The sequence below is a fragment of the Augochlora pura genome, chromosome 11 (assembly GCF_028453695.1).
Source record: "Augochlora pura isolate Apur16 chromosome 11, APUR_v2.2.1, whole genome shotgun sequence".
Taxonomy (NCBI): Eukaryota; Metazoa; Arthropoda; class Insecta; order Hymenoptera; family Halictidae; genus Augochlora; species Augochlora pura.
This window is the reverse complement of record NC_135782.1, coordinates 16,709,216-16,727,444: the sequence shown is the minus strand read 5'-3', so window position 1 is coordinate 16,727,444 and position 18,229 is coordinate 16,709,216. Positions and strand designations below refer to the sequence as shown.

The 18,229-nt window shown below is 43.8% G+C and overlaps 1 protein-coding gene across 3 annotated transcripts in view; it reads right to left on the bottom strand.

The window, feature by feature from the left end:
- Olf413 (DBH like monooxygenase olf413) overlaps positions 1-18,229 on the bottom strand; it is a 266,667-nt gene that overhangs the window by 156,673 nt on the left and 91,765 nt on the right. The window lies entirely within an intron of this gene.

Sequence of the window (18,229 nt, the reverse complement as noted above, 5' to 3'; positions counted from 1 at the left end):
TTATTATTAATTTATATATAGTGGTACTTGGTAGGGTCTACTTGGTAGATACGAATTGGCAAAGTTGACGGAAAATTACTGCTTCAAAAATCTATCTCCAATCCTACTGATAAATTCCACAGAAACGTGCACACTTCCTATAGCAAAAAATAAACTATACAAAGAAAACAGAGAGGGATGGGAGCAAGTAAAGCCTACAATCATTATCCACTGTTTTAAAAATCTTTCTCCAATCCTGCTAATAAATTTCACAGAAACATGTACAACTTCCTATAGCAAAAAATAAACTATGCGAAGAAAACAGAGAGGCGTGGGGGCAAGTAAAGGCTACATCCATAAACCTCTTCTCACTCGAGAAAAATAACAAAACTATAAAATCTTCTTACACTTAGCCTTGCACTAGTCTCACATCTTCGAACGGGTCACAGAAGACCCAGATTCGCCATCAGGTACGTCCTACCCGGGGTTAATCCTTCAGGACAACTGTAGTCGCATAGAAGAGGTGGGGGTTCGTGATTATCGTGAGTCTCGCGGAAAACAGCTTTCGCAATTACTTCAATTAATATCGAGGGCGGTAGAGTGGGGGGAGGTAAAGGGGGTCCGGCTGTTTCGCAGGTAAATAAACGGGCGGGTGCTTCCTCTCCCCCGTGGAGGTAGTCGGTCAAAGAGAAAGACAAACCGCTCGGCGCTCCGTCGACCGGACCGCCGAAGGCGACATTACCTTAATTGCTGTGTAGGTAACGCGACGTGTTCCCCTCCTCGCTCTCCTTCGCCATCTCTTTCTGCCGGGTCGACACACACATACACACACACGTGCACAATGTGTCCAGTAATACGAATTCCGGCAGGGAGCCCGGTAAAGCGAGCGAGCGGTGCTGGGGGACGAGTTCTGCCGCTTCGGCGACCCTCTCTCCGCCCGCCGTTCTACACGCTGTTAGCAAACAGTACTCCGCGTAATTGTGTAAATCACTAGGAGCGTGACAAACGACTCCGGTCGACGTGCGCGCGTACCCGCGGCCAAACGCGATAAAATATGCTACGGCGGTTGACCGAAAAGAACCGCGGATAAGGCGTGGACGGTGAAGGCTTACTCGGGCCTACGGGATCACGTGGAGTGGGCACGGAGTGGGGGAAGTTAAAGCTAGCAGGAATTTTCAAGACAAAAATTATTGTCGGTAGGATTATTTATTGTATTATATTTTTATCAGTAGAAATAATTTTAGGGACTCGTTGGAGGTTATTTTATATTTCGCGGGTTTTAGGATTAGTACTGTGCGCCACATGGTTAATCCTAACCTCGTTTTGTATATCAAGCTACAGTAAAGTCTCTTTTCTTGTACCAAAGGCAAACTCCTCTTTATTTAGTAAATGTAATAATAAGAATATTATGAGAAGGATGTTAAAGTTATGTCACGTGTTTAATCCTAACCTCATTTTGTACATCAAGCTACAGTAAGATCTCTCTTCTTATACCAAGGGCTGCCAATCTTTATTTAGTAAATAAAATAATAAGAATATTATGATATGTGTGTTGAGGTTATGTCGAGTCTACAGATCTCTATTATTAATATTCTTTAAAAGTTTATTTCCTATCTTCTGATTGATATAATAAATTAGTTACACAATTTATTACATGCTTATTAATCCTACTGTTTTCATAAATTGCGACAGAGATTTTTAAAATAATATTAATAATAACACATAACCAAAAAGTGGTTTATACTCCATGCAACTTTTACCATAATATATATATTTGAATATAAAAATGTATTCCCTCGACTAAAAATTGTATTCTTTCAATTAAAAGCTGTGCTCTTTCAATTTAAAAATTGTATTCCTTTAATTCCCGGTTGCAGGAGAAACGCAACTGATTGTCGTCGTAGCTCGAACGGTTCCTCGGCTGCAGAACGTACGGGGCCCGCCTCCCGAGAATTATTGATTCAATGTTTTCGTTCGAGCGCTGCTCCTTTCGCCGAGTCGCGAACTCGGCCGACTCCCCCCCCCCCCCTCCCCCCTCCCATTTCCTGACCCCTCTCTATCTCACGGTCCATCTCTGTCCGAGCCCCTCTGACAGGCCATAAACGGGCACCGGGATTATGTAAAGGCTTAACAAACACCGGCACCGGCATAATAATATAAATCTCCGGGGAACGTGACAAGCGAGTTCGCACCTGCGACCCGGCGCCGCGCGCTAACAGAAACGCGGCGCGAAACAAACTCGATTCGTCGCTGCGACGGAATATGTTTCGTTTCGCAGCGAAATTGGTCGAAGAACAGCCGACAGATTCGCCCTGACGAGTTTAAATAGGACGATGAAGGGTTTATGTAGTCTTATGAAGGTTGCCGGGAAATTAGGCTAGATTCTATGCCGTAGGAGTGGGGGCAAAGCACGTGACGCGCGATGCTTTTTGTTTCCAAATAAACAAAAATTTAAGGAGATAAACAAAACAAGTTCGAGGCCGGCGGAACGACGGGCTAATTGTTATGCATAATTTTTCGATTTGCCGCGGCCGTCGCGGAGAGTCTGTTCATTAGGAAGAATCCCCCCTCGCCTCGGTTGCTACCTAATAATTTTCCTCGGGAATAATAAATTCCTGCATTTTCAGCTGAAATTTTTGATGTTTCCGTTTGGCGCCCGATTTTTTCGTAATTAGGGCTGACGCGGTTCGCGTATCATTAACCTCGGCTAAATAGATAGATATGTATATTCGCGAAGGAATTCGTAAGTGGCCCCTAGCATAATTGCATAAATCACCGAGGTGCGTGATGAACGATCCCCGTGGCCGCCGAGCAAAGAGGACAGCGGCGATGCGGTGAAATACGCCCGGCTGTCGGACGGTTCTTCTTTGAGCCGCGCCACCAGAAACCGAAATATTTCTCTTGTCGTTTCCGGGGCGAACCGTGCGCGCGGTCTACGTTCTCCACCCTTAACGAGTCCGCCGGACGAGAAAGAAGGATTTCACCCTGTCGCCGCTTCCATTCGTCATGCGACGGGGGTCTTGACACCGGGGCTATCGCTTTGACCCTATTCCGCGATAAATTCCCTCGGCGGGGCTCATTCTTTTAGCTTTTATACGTTGCCCCCTTTTTGTTCCCGAACGCTTAAACAAATTCTTCTTTCGTTTTGGATGGCAGTGGGTATGGTCTTGTAACTGGTCGCGATTGAATCGCTAAAGCGATGTGGTCTAAAAAGTCTACTAAAGATAGAGAGGTGTACTTTTTTATTAATAGAACAGATTTATTTTTTATTGACGAAGAGGAATGGGGGAATATCTATAACTGACCTAATATGTGTGGAATATATTATATATGTTCCAAGTGAATTTTTATGTATATGTAAAATGTGTAACTTTGCCACCCTTCAGTCTATAGACTATTTTAACTATAACAAAGCTATCACAATGACCCTTAAACGTACATTTTACGCTAAATGTAGTACCCTAAAAGAATAAATACGAAGTTATTTAAACCAAGGCATACTCCTAATTTTCAGGCGCGTTTTCATGTAACTTTTCCACCTTCCAGTCAACAAACAATTTTAACTATAACAACAGTATCACAGTGACCTTTAAAGATACATTTTACACCGAAAACCATATACACAGTCCACTAAAAGAATAGATTCGAAATTCTCTAAAACAACGGTCGCAATTCTCAGTATTTTTAAGGCACGTTTTCATGTAACTTCTCCACACTTCAGTTTACAGACAATTGTATCAATAAGACCAGATATACCCTGTCCACTAAAAAGAATAGACAGGAAACTCTATAAAACAACAGCCACAACTCTTAGTAATTTTAAGGCGCGTTTTCATGTAACTTCTCCCACGTTCAGTCTATAGACAATTTTACTTATAATAAAACTATCAAAGTGACTCTTTACCATACATTTTACACTAAAAAAGACGAGATACTTAGACAAGTATCTTATCTTAGTTAGGCGCGTTTTCATGTAACTTTATATAACTAATTTCTTCTCTTGACATAACCTTTCAGTCTTCAGACAATTCTGCCAATAACAAAACTATCACAGTGACCATTACGCATACATTTTACCCTAAAAAAAGACCAAATCCTCAGACAAGTATCCTATCTCAGATAGTCGCGTTTTCATGTAACTTTACATAACTAATTTCTTCTCTCGACATAACCTTTCAGTCTCCAAACTATTTTAATTATAACAATGGTATCACAGTGACCATTAAGCATACATTCTACCCTAAATAAAGACCAAATCCACAGACAAGTATCTTATCTCAGGTAGTCGCGTTTTCATGTAACTTTACATAACTAACTTCTCTCGACCTAACCTTCGCAGTCTCCGGACAATTCCGCCAATAACAAAGCTATCGCATCGACCCGTCCCAAGAGCATCGTATCTTCATATCGCCCGAAAATACCGAGCCAGTCGCCTCGAAACCGATTTCCTCCCCCCCGTGGTAGTCGTCGAAGCATCGTCGGAAACACGGTCCCCGATATTTCACTTCTCGATCGCGGTCTCGATTCAAACGTAGAGAGAGAGAGGGAGAGGGAGAGAGAGAGAGAGAGACCGGTTGGTGTCGTCGGATCGATGCGAAAATTTCAAGTGAATTCGAGCAATTTGTCCGTGGGTGTCCGAGAACGGATCGAAACCATCTTCGGATGGAAAATCAATTCGGCGACGTGTTACTCGAACGAACCCCGGGGTTTGCCCCGATCCATCCTCGAGGATTCTTTATCCGTGCGCGCGGCCATCGGAGCAGCTCCGTTGGCTGCGGGGGGGGGGGGGGGGGGGGCAGCCGCTGTACAACGGTACACGGCCGCCGACGCTGCTCTCGCCACGGAAATCCAATATCCGACGCGGCCCCGGCAAAAACGCCTTAGGATGTCATGCGTTGCGAAAATTTACCGATTGATCGATGTCCCGGTGTACGGTACGCGTTCGCGTACCGGTTTACCGTAGAACCATGATATTCGATTTTATGCGCCGGTTCACCGGCACGAAGTCGAGGCTTTTTCCGCCCGTACCCCCCACCCCGATACGTCGCGCGGACGAGGAGGGATAGGGGGTGTATGGGGAACGGCAGGGAGAGCAAATAAGAAATATGTGAGAACGAATAATTGTGGGAGGAATTTACGGTGTAAAATTTTATGGGGAATAAATATTGAGAAAAAATAATGAATATTGGTAATAAATAATGAATACAGTTTAGGGAAAGGGGGAGGAGAAATTAAGAATGTCGATTTTATATTAATGGAATTATGTCTCTATTTATATATATTATATCTCTGATAATTATAATCTATTGTCAACAGCTATATAAATATAATATCAATACACATTTTGTGAAACTATATGTAATTTATTACTAAATAAATACAGCTAGGGAAAAGGTGTTTTAATATTGTCGATAGCTATATAATTATATATTAATATATAATAATATAATAGTATGTGCAGTAGTATAATAAATAATTAATATAGAATTAATGGCTACATAATTATATATTAATATATACTATATCAAACTATACATAATCTACTCCAATTATATATAATATATAATCTACATATATCAATAATTATATCTCCATTAAAAATCCTAATATTTTGACCACAAGAAGGGGTTAAACTATCGCTAAAAAAACTTATACAATTCTCACTGACGTAAACGAACAGTATCCATCGATCGAAAGGGTAAAATTTCGATGAACAAAGCTGCGAAAGTACCCGTCGCTGCCAAGCATCGAACGCGGGCCGCTTCTTAATTCCGTCAGGAACAAGTTACCGCACGAATGAAGAGTGATTAATCATCGATAATCTCCCTCCCTCCATCGTATCCCCCGCGCCGGGCCGGTTTGTTTCGCGTTTAATCGAAACCGCCTGATTACCAAGTTTAAACAGTAATTTATTGGGCTGGTTTCGTCGGGGATGGGGAACGGGTTATAGGAGAGGAAGGGGGAGGGTTCACAATAAGCCGATATACTCTCTCGTTCGTTATCGGTTATCCGGGCGTGCACGCTCCGGCGAACGCGTTTTCGTTTTCCCGCCGCTTGTCCGGTTCTCCCGCGCCGCCGGATACGCCGGGCAGGAATTGCCCTCGCGCGGATCCCACGGCGGCGCGTTATTCGCGCGCGCAATTATCGTCGATTTCTTCACCGATTTGTTTGACGGCGAGTCGACGTTATCGGTTAAAAGAGGTGCAATTCTCAGCGAGGTATAGTCGATGCTGGGATAATGTTTTTGGTAGTAAACGGATTGAGATGCTTTGTGGGGGATAACAATTGTGTTTGTTTATTGCAAATCGTTTAAACTAAGTAGCAGGTTGTTTCTTTTTTTTTTAATAATTTTAATAGGTTAGGAATTGTAAATTGGTATTTTTAAGTTTTCTTAGTGTGGTTGCTGTTTTTAATTGGAGTACTATTTTACGTCTGATTTAGGTATAGTTTAGTTCTTAGTTAGGCTCGGGTTAGGTCTTGGTTACTATAGTCACGTTAGGTCGAAGTTAGATCTGGAATAGGTTATAATTTATTTTTAGTTAGCTGTTGCATTTACTGTAATGTTCAATTTATAGGTTATAAATACAAATTAAACCTTGGCTTGATACTGGTAAAATCTAGGTTAGGTCTTCGCTAGTTGAGTCTAAAAGAGACACTAATTTATTTCTCCTTATATATTGACTTCACACTGCGTTTATAGGTTATGTCAATGTTATGTCAGTTTATAGGTTATAACTACAAATTAAATCATAGCTAGGTCCTAGCTAGGTCTATGTTAGGTCTTAGCTAGGTTTCTCTTAGATTAGACATAGCTTTCCATAACCTAGAAAAAGCTCCTTGTCCGCGAGAATCGCGTCAGCACGCGATCGTCGTCCATTCTAATTCACGGGCGGTTAAGAGAAACGCTGTTTCACAGTAAATTCCGTAAAAAAGAAGCTAAAACGAATGTGGTCCGTGAGGACTCGGAATACTAGTTCATAACTACGCGGCATTTTCCCGCGTAAATGTCCTCCTCACCGCGTACACGCGACAGGACGTGTGAAATGACTTCGTTCTTGGCGCGATAACAAGCGACGCCCCGAAAATCAGGACGTCGAAAGAGTATCATCCCCCCCCCCTCTCTCTCTCTCTTGCTCTCTGCTTTCTAGACGATTGTATTGCTAATCCCCGGGGCGATGTTGTCGGCCCACGAAAATTGCGCTCCGCTACCGGTTACACGATATTTTCGTGTATTCGATATGTTTGCCAATGCGGGGAGGAGCAGCAGGAGTAGGAAAAAATAAAAGGAATCGCGGAACTATGACCCCGGGGGCGGCAATCGCAATCCCATGTTTTCCGTCCTGTCGCGGTCGGTACACCCGGCGTTATCCTCCAACGAACGGGAACAAAAAAATAAAAATAAAAAAAAAAGTAGAAAAAACAACACCGAAGGTTTGCGCACGGGCTGCATAACCGTTTGCCCGATGCACTTTCGGATATTCGATAAATATTGGACTCACGGGATGATTGCCGATGCCGTTGCTACAAAACGTTTCGGACCCATGACTTTCGATATCTATCCAATCGTGTTTAGAGGAGCCCAGAGGGCAGGGAATAGCTATAGTCGTCGCGCGACAAGGAGGCAGGTTTGAATCTACTCCGAAAGGACGCCTATTGGCTCAAGACGGTGACGTCAGGCGCGGGGGTAGGGAAGCTACTAAGAGAGGGAAACTTAAAGTGCCAAAGCGCCTTCTTGTCGCGCGAGGACTATAGTGACAGAACCTTTAATATACTCTATCTTGCAGTGTATACTTGATACTTTTAAATAGACTACAAATTTTTTAAATTATTATTAAAAATAACTGCGTAAAATATTTTACAAATTTAAAAATACTCCAAGCAAAAATACATTGCTTTTAATCCATCAATATTAAGAGAAAAGAAAATTGCATTTTACAATTAATAAATTAATTAAAATACTGACCTAAGAATTGCATCTATAAATCAACAGAAAATCAGTTCCATCGATCTCTAAAAATTATTTAACTGTCCAATCTGAGAGCGGAAATATGAAAGGTTTCAAGCACGAAGAAACAATGCGTAGAGCTACCCCTCTCTGGTGCATGACGAATTAGGCACGGAGTAAGTCCCGGCTGGATATTTTTGCGTGGGATAAAGGATGGATCGCCGCCGGCATCGCGGCTGGACAGTTTAATGATCGATCGAGACGGATTTCCGGCATAGCCGCGCAGCCGAACCAGCAGAATGCAATTAATGAACGCGGCGGCAACGGCGGCTCGATCGATTTAACTGGATAATCTCGACCGCAATTTTAGCATCGGGCTCCGTCAGAATTCCTTAGCTCGCCCGGGTGATATAGCCACGCGCTTCTTTCGTCCCATGCCGCGGGCCGGAATAATTGAGTTCCCTGGGGGGCCGGTGGGCGGGGCCTAAGATTGGCCAGCTCCGAATGAATTAACGAGCAGCAGGGACACGTGGTCGACGTTTTCTTACAAGCCCCGTCCAAACTTCGTCGGGAAACTCAAAAGACAGCGAGCAGACTACTGGCAAGCATTAACGAAAACACATGATAAGGTTAAAGTAGAAACATCATGCATTAACTTTTTTATTTTTTAGGCGTGAAAAGTTGTGTATTGTATTGGCGAGATTTTCCCGATTAAAATGAGTACAAACACGACATGATTTAGACCAAGTCGAGCCCCCACCAACGATCCTCGTGCCACTACTACCTAGCACCGAGCAGCGGAGCGCGCGAGAGGGGGGAATAGCCACACGTGACTCGCCAAGGTCTGCTTCATTGATTCTATTGTATATAATCAGAAATACTTGACAGAACTATGTCATGTTTGTACTCATTTTAATTAGGAAAATGCCAGCAATATGTTCAAAACAAATTCAGATAAGAATTATCAAAATTTACAAAATAATGTTACTGTATTATTTATTTAAATTTCAGAAATTCTGGTAAAAGATCCTATGTTACATATATCGCATTGTAGATTTAGCTGACGAATATTAGGCTTGGGAATAAAGAACATAAGCGTAGAAATAAAGCACATAGGCGTAGGTATAGCGCTAGCAGACCTTTAAAGGGCGTCGTGGTATTTCGAAGAATATCCGCGTCCCTTAATTAGAGCATAAAAGACGTTTCGCCTCTCATTACGGTAGTCGGGAGGTGTCCATAAAATAATAAAGGATTTTACTTGCCATCTATCCTCATTAAGCAGGCACTCGGTGGATCGAAATTTATGGATAATTATCGGCATCTTGTAATTAATAACTCCGCCGCCGTTGCCCGACGGCGTGCTCGTTCCGAAACTGTGCGGGAGCAACTTTTAAATGGGTCGGGCCGACAAATACCATTACCCCCCCCCCCCTCTCCCTCCCATTAATTAACATGCTCCCGTTATCAATGAAACCTGAACACCGAAACTAGGAAAATATCTATCCGCGGCCCGCGCAATTAATTCTACGGCATTAATACGAGTTCGAGCCTTTCTTCCGATTAGACGCTAATTAATCGCGGGAAGACAAAGCTGCCGTTCCGAGGAACCGATTACGAGGCGTACCATACCGCGACGTTACCCAGCGAAACTTTTATCCCCGTGGATGGGGGGGTTATCGATTCGTTGGTACACTGTTGCGCGCCGATTGCGCGCCCGAACATTAATTAAACCACGAATATCTGAAATAATGTTCCGCCGCGAGGGCCGATGCGAATTCCATTTTGTAAAATGCAGAGCAGCGAATTTGCATTTCCCGCTGGCTGATAAAGTGCTCGCGAACGATAATTTCGGTGCCTGTTAGAACGCGAAGATCTCGACCGTGATCTACTGAATTTTTAAATAATAATTGTTTCATCGATAACAGAAAAATCTATACAGGGTGTCGCAAAGTTAGATGACGGATTGCTGAGGTTATTTGAAGCAACTTTCTCCTTTACAGAAATTAAGAGTCCCCGTTTAGGAGTTATTAAAGAAAATCTACCGGCGCCACGCCCCTATCGTTTTCGCCCCTCCTTTTGACTACGATTGGCCAGTGTTTTTCCTGAATAACTCCCAAACGCAGCCTCGCAGAAAATGTCTGTAAAGGAAAGAATTGCTTCAAATGACTCGAGGCACTGTTTTTTCTCGATTGTGATTTGATCGAAATAAATAAACTAATAGAAGATAAATAAATAAATAAAAAATAAAATAGCGAGACTGGTAGCAATTTTGTTCTCGCGGAGATTCTTGAGAAAAGCAGGCGATTGGACCGTGGATGATCGAAAGGTAGAACGCGGCGGACTAATTGTTTCTAATTAGCCTGGATATTACTGAAACGAAGAACGTCGAGTCTCCCGCACGTTCGGTCCCCGAACACTGGTGAACTATTTAAATGGGGGGGACTCCGGCAATTTTGCTGGCGGTCGGCCGGTATCACAAAGCAAAAGTTTCGGGAATCTTTCGGACGATTCCGGGTTAGCGGAAGAAGAGAAGAGGAGAGGGGGAGAGAACAGCGCAAAGGACCACGGGCGCCTGGGAATCTATTTAAAGCGATCCCGGAGCGTGTCCAGCCACGACTGCGTTAAATGGGAAGGCCACGGTGTAATAAGCAACTGCTTGGAATTTCACCTTCGGGGCTGTGTTCAACGTCGCCACCGCTGCTGTTCCCTCTATTAAGCCACTACTCAGCACGCGCGCGCTCGCTCTTACCCTTACTCCCCCTTTTGTGTAGTCGCATCTAATTAACCGGAGGGGGTATCGCGAGTGAGGGAGACCCGCGCTCGTTGATCTCCTACTCGTCTAGGCGGGCCCCCTCGGAAATGTCTGCGCTAAGAGGATGCGGTCCAACTTAAATGAATTAGTGATAAAGTCATTTCAGACACTGGCACCGTCTGATTGAACGATACCGTCGACGGAACACCGCGCCACAGAACCTCGATTCCCCGCGACCGGTTCCGTAAAACAGATGGAATTTATCGCTATCGTAATTATTTTCGTTTAGTCTTTTAAAGTATTTAATTAAGCTTTTGGGGGTGGTTCTAATTACTCGTGTCTCGTGTCTATGTTAGGTTATGTATGTTTTTGTATGGTTCTGTACGTATATATATTTCTACGTATGTTAATGTATATAAGTAACTGTAAGAAATATATAAATTTGTAATAATGTATTATAGAATATATAAATATATTATAATATATATTAATATAGTATTTTATATTATTCATGCATATATATCTTTTATATTTATATTTATAAGTGAAGGATATAGTCTACCAACTGTAATTAATATATATATTATACAACATGAAATATTAATATAATATTAATTTTAACTGATTAACTATACCCTCCACTACAAATAAATATGAATAAATATCTACTTTCACCCTTACTTACAGCTATATATATATTTATATTTATACTATTGTATATAAATATTTATATTTATACCTTTCAACTTAATCAATAAAAATTGGCAACATAATCAAAGTTAGGGTCCCCAAAAATGTACCAAAAAATAAAACACCCATCGCAGATTTATTTCGTTACATATCATCAGCGTAATGAACATCACCTGTCTCGGTACACCTGCGATCTCTCAGATACGTCGTACAATTTGCATCGAACGTTTATCGAGCGCCACGAAAAAAAAAAGAAAAATGGAAGCTGGTTGTCGATTTCCTTAAGAACTGAACGAGGGTACCCGAGGATAACCGGTGAACGGTTCCCATCGAGTTTTCCGGGGAAATGGAAAGTTGCCGCGATAGGAAGCTGCGTAGTGGTAGTAGTAGGAGACACATCGTGTGGATCGACTCGTGAAATAAAGCGAGAGCATAGCCGCCGCGGCACGGAGGCAACGGAGATTCGACGGGAGGCCTCTCTCTCTCTCTCTCTCTCTCTCTCTCTCTCTCTCTCTCTCTCTCTCTCTCTCTCTCTCTCTCTCTCTCTCTCTCTCTCTCTCTCTCTCGCTACCTACCTGGGGTTTCGAGGGCCGACTTCGTTATAATGCCGGTGTTTGCCTTTCCATCCGGCGACGTTCCTCCTACGCTCACAAAATAGTCCCGGCGTGCCACCGTACTCCTCCCTCCCACACCCCTTCGCCCGGTAAACAAAAATCCGGAGACGGCTCGACTCCTTTTGAATTCCGTAGGTGCAACCATCTCGAGGCGCGACGAGACCTGGTGTAAGACGCGACTATAGATGGTCGAAATGCTTTTATATTTGCTTTGGAACGAGACGAATTGGTTTATAGCTAGATGGAAGATGTAATTATAGTATGGTTGTTGTTGAAAGACTGTATTGTAAGTGACAATGAGAATTTTTATTTTGATTATTAATTCACTTTTAATAGTCTATTTAAAATATAGTTAATTATAATACAAATATAATATTTATTACAAACATAGTTATATATTTATAATATATATTATGATTGTATAAATTCAAAATTTTGATATATATAATTATGTATTTATAATGAATATTGCAATTATATAAATACTGTATATAATTATAGTATTATATACTATAAATATTATATGTATAGTATTAATAATTATAGCATTGCACGTGCATACGTAAATCATCATTAATTTTTTATGAGATACCATAAAGGTATAGTAAAGTTTTTGGCCAGCTAGAATCACGTTTCGAACTAAGGGTCTCGACACAGCGTCTTCGACGTCGGCCACGAAACACGCATTCCGTTTGCCCGTAGATCCCGTGAATTTTTGTATGCACGGCCGTCTCGACTCGACACGTCCACGGTGACAAATCATTGTCATATCCATGAAGGAAAATCAATATTTGGCGTCGACTGATGTATGTACACAGGCGCGCGATCCCCGCGTTCAACGGTAATTCCTGGCGGCGGCACGGAACGGCAGACTCAACGGAGTCCCCTGACGGCGTGCCCGTGTGAAAAAGGCCGGGAAAACTTTTCGGCGGTGACCGCGTCGAATCGAACGACTATAGGAAGTTGAACGAAAGCGAAAAAACGGCGGTCGGAACTTTCTTTTCCCCCGGCGGAAAGTCAGTCGTCGTAATTAGTTTCTGGAAAAATTTTTATTCCCCGAACTTTTCAGAATTTTATCGAATTTATCGACTTTATCAAATTTATCAGCGTATTATCAAAGGCGGTGCTTTACTCTATTTGCACTAATTATTTTGTAAATTTTACTGTCCAAGTGATAGTTGAAATTAATACAAAAGGAGCACGCGACATCGACAAGCAACGCCTTCGAAATCCGTTCGTGCTTCGAAAGCCCGCGCGTTAAAACAGAGCCTTCGAAAATCAATATCCAGAAGTTCGCGTACGCCCGCCGAAGAAAAATATCCAGCGCAACGGTAGCACAGTTTTTGCCGGAATCTCGGAGTACATCGTCCGCGGTCGAAATCCAGGGAGCGGCGCCTCGCTACGGCGAAAGTTTTAAGCCACAATTTGTAGAGATCGAACGGACTGAAGCTGCGCGCCGCGGCGGCGGGTTCGGCTAAATAAATGTATCCACTTATAGTTTGATTAATATAGAGCGCTGGGGGGCGGCTGGATCCGTTTAAGCCACGAGAAATCTTTTCCATCTGGCAGGTGGAGCGGCTCGATCTTCTTCCATCGATTTGAGCCGCGCGCGAGAGGAAGGAAACGAAGCTAGGCGAAACTGACGATATACAGAGTGTCCCGAAAGCTCCGGACTCGGTCACGCATGGAACTTAATTCGAGAGGTGAGAGAAGATTCCTGAGACGATAAGGAGCAACTTTTTCCTTTACGAAAATGTTCTACGAGGCTCCGTTCACGAGTTATTAACGAAAAACGCGGTCCAATTGAGGCGCAGCGACAGCCGAGAGGGCGGAGCGCTAGTCCGTCCCGATTGGTCCGTGTTTTTCGTTAATAACTCGTGAACGGAGCCTCGGAGAAAAATTTCGTAAAGGGAAAAGTTACTCCAAATCACCTGAGTCAACTAATTTTATCTTCGCAAGACGTCAGGAAATATCGTGACATAACCTAACACCTTGGCGGACTCGGTGTGTCGCGAGACTTCTACGACGTGTCTCCCTTAAAAAAATACCTGTCTCGCGTACACAGAAACCAGCGAGGTAAAACTATCGCCGTGACGAACTTCTGACTGGCAGGCGACGTTGCCATATCCGCTTCGCGAAAGACGTGCTTTTACAGCACCTGAACCGGCGTTGACATCAAAGTAACATCTCCGCGCGTGTAACAAGGGGATCAGACTCGTTTCCGTGTCGGACAGGGGGGATGAATCAATAAGTTCGAAAATTCGGCGCGATGCCCGCCGTAAGTTGCGCTCGGACGCGTAACCCAGTTTTACGAGCCGTTCGCGCGGCACCTGCACCGTTCGTCCCTAGGATATATCCGGATGATCGACGCGGCAGCGACGGGGTAGATAGGTCTTGCGCCAAGAGCGACGACGGTGGACACGTCGCGCAGGTGCGCGCGGACGGCTCGAGCGGGTATACACACCGTCGACGCGTGTACGTCAGCCGGATAACACGTCGAATCATAACTCGGCAGCAACCTGCCCCCACAGCGCTCGGATACACGTCGCCATGACGACCCACGGCAGCTCGTCGTCGTCGACGACGGTTAGCTTCTTTCCTAACGAGGAAACCCGTCATCTTCGCGCTGCTAGGGGAGGAAGAGAGACGGCGTAGGATTTAGCTAGAGGTATGAAAGGATATAGAAGATAGAAATCGCGGCGGTGACAGCTACGAATGATAAAGCATTGGGAGGGCGAGGAGAGTACTGCGACTGATAGAGGAGTTATTGGTGGCTGGAGAGGATTCGAGTGGGAGAATCGTCATCAGTGTCTTTTAGGTCCTGATAGAAGATATTAGTTTTTAAAAGAGCCTGATGCAGCACTTGATATCAGACTCTATACGATACTCTATATGATACTCTAAATGATACTCTATATCATACTCTATATGATACTCTATATGATTAATGGAGGTCTCATTTTATAATAGACTCTGGTAGATTTATAATTGTAGCATAGACTTTCCTAAAGGTCCCATTATAGCACAAACTCGCATCAAGATGGTCTCAGCATAATATAGACTCTGATAGAAGTCTCATTATAGCATAGACTCTGTTAAAGGTCTTATTTTAATATAGGCTCTGCTAGAGGTCCCAGCATAGTATGGACTCTGATAGACGTCTCAATATAGCATACACTCTGCTAGAGATGTCAATATTTAACCCTCTGCGCTCCGTTGTCCCCTCTCAGGGGACATCGTAATTCTAGTATATAAGTAAACATTAAAGTTATTAGCGATTTGCAACTATTTCTCGATTTCTCTACAAATTCATATAAATCGAATATTGTTATAATAATATTATATATACATATACACATATAATAACGTATACTATATAATAATATAAATGTTTATAAGCACTGGTAGGTAACATTCATGATGGCGCGGAGTGCAAAGGGTTAATATTGACATAACCTGACATAACCTTGACAAAGCCCTTCCTTAAAGTCCATCCAAACCTAAATTAAGATCAATCTATACCCAAATCACCCTCACATACAACAACAACAGTAAAACTAGAGCTACATAGTGACAAATATTGAAATCAATACTCAGCCAGCTGCGTTGAGATCATCCCTACCATAAAATCATGATAGATACTCCACATATCTTCCAAGCGAGTGAAGAAGAGCTACGGGGGCTGTCTCCCCCGGCTCCAATTCATCAGCGCGGCCTTTTTACTCGATTAGAAGCGACGGATGGCTCGGAAAGTATCGCGACGAAAGGGAAAAACAACGTTGCCGTCGTCGTCGACGTACTATCTCATCCCCCCATAGACGGTGTCTTTTTTTCTGCGGCTCGCCGGCCCTCGGCAGACAGAGGCCTGCCACTTAATTGTGCACGCGTTAATTATAGGAAAACGCGACGCGGACCTAGGGGTGAAGGGGTTAAGGGGCGAGAGGATGAGGGGGGACAATAGAGGGCCAGACGCATTCGATTCGGTCCCTTCGAATACCGGATCGGAAGAACAACGGGGGACACCCGCCACCTGAGGACACCTTTGTCGAAGGATGTCTTTTTTCCCTAATGAGAAGCCCCGGCGAAAGGGATGACGGGAGTTTCGCGACGTACGGGGAGAGAGGAAAAGGGGTGCGCGATGCCACGGTTTCGGTGCAAGGCGACACGGGCACGATTTGCGTCGGCGATCCGACGCGCGACACGTCGACGGGAACCGGGGGGGAATCCGACGCGTCGTAGATGGAAGACAGAAGGGTGCAAACGCGCGCCTCCACCGTTTGCATAATGCCCCTGCTCGCTCGACTGCGAAGCGTAAGCTGTTTTACCATTTCCATCGACAATAATCCTGCTGAAATATTATTATAAAGCCGAGCTGCTGCGAGCACCGGAAGAACATTGTTCACAGTCGCGGCTCCGTGTTGTCGCCCATGTCTCCGTTAAGGGGCTAGACACCCCTGTGTCCCGTTTTGTAAGCACCCTCGAAATTAACCCTTTCTAATTTAATTCTTGTAATGTAATTTTTCTGAAACAATTGCTAAAAAATTCTTTATAATTAAAATTCTAATAGCAAGATATTTTTCGCCATCATTAGGTACTTTCTGCTAACTATAATAATGCCATGTAATAGGTCTCATTATAGCACAGACCCTGCTCAAGATCTCAGCATAGTATAAACTCTGGTAGAGGTCTCAATATAGCATACACTCTGCTAGAGTTCTCATCATAGTAGAGGCTCTGCTAGAGGTCTCATCATACTATAGACTCTGCTAGAGGTCTCGTCATAGTATAGACTCTGCTAGAGGTATCATTATAGCACAGACTCTGATCAAGATCTCAGCATAGTATAGACTCTATATTATCAATCATAAACATTTTCAACAAATAATTTTTCTAAAACAATTATCAAAGAATTCTCTAAAATTACACAGTCCTAATAGCAAAATATTTATCGCCATGATTTAAGGCCTTTTCTGATAACTATAATAATCCCTCCCTTCATAAATAATTTATATAATTAATCATAAACATTTCCAACAACAAATTTCCCTAAAACAATTCTCAGAAAATTCTCTACAATTATCACAGTTCTAATAGCGAAAGTCTCCATCATTGGCTACCTTCTGCTAATTCTGACTAACCCCTTCGTTTCCCTTATTTGCCCACGCTTCTCGCCAGCGCGCTCGCGTGATTCGTAAGACGCTCGGATAAGTAGCGAAGCGTGTACGTTGCATCGAACACCCTGTGCGCGGGCAAATGTTCGACGCCTGAATATTTTATAACGAGACCGTGTTAGGAATTAGACGCGGCAACCGGAAGCTCTCTCTGCCGCTACTGGTGGAACTCCGCGTTACACGGCGCCGCCCCGTTCAAGTGGGATTAAACGCTCCGAGCTTTCTCATTTTCCGCGTTCGAATTTCCACGGCGAGCCGGCATTGTTCGATCACAGGTACACGACGTAGACGGTCCTCTTCCAGCCTCCCCCCAGCCTCCTCCCTCCCAATGCGACATCTGCCACGGTTCCGAAACGGCGATCTCGTCAAACCCCTACCACGTTCTTTCACCGTCTACCGTTTGATGGATCGACCGGCAATCGTCGACCTGGCGCTTTACTCGTCTAACTGCTTCGCTGGTTCGCTGCTTCGACGTACAGCGAGTGCTGGGATCGATAGGGGACGCGGTGTGTCTGCTGGTAGACGGAGGAACGGTCGCCCCGAAATTAGCCGATTGATCATTTAACACGCTTTGAGACACCGCCGGTGTCGGACCCCGTGCTTCTGGATTGCCCGTTTATGGGGCTGGAGCGATACTAATAGCAAATGTGTAGACATGATTGCCAAGTCATGACTATACCAAGGAACCAAGAAACGTGTACCTTTGTAGACCTATATTCAGTAATCGACAATTTTCCTAAGAAAATAATAAATAAGGGGATGCCTTTGCAATGGTTTTAGTGTCCTAGTAATATTTTAGAATTTAGGGGAAATCCAGAAGCCTAAGTGAATACGTGAGATCATTTGAAACAACTTCTTCCTCAGCGAAAATTCAATCCGATGCTTCGTTCACGAGTTATTCACGAAAAACGCTGACCAATGCGAGGCGAGCGCGCCTAGTGCTAGGCAGTCGACTCCACCCACTCACCGGCCCAGCGCACCACTGATTGGTCACCGTTTTCCTCTAATAACTCGTCGACGATACCTCGGAGAAAATTTTTGTAAAGGACAAAGTTGGTTTAAATACTCTCAGGAACCC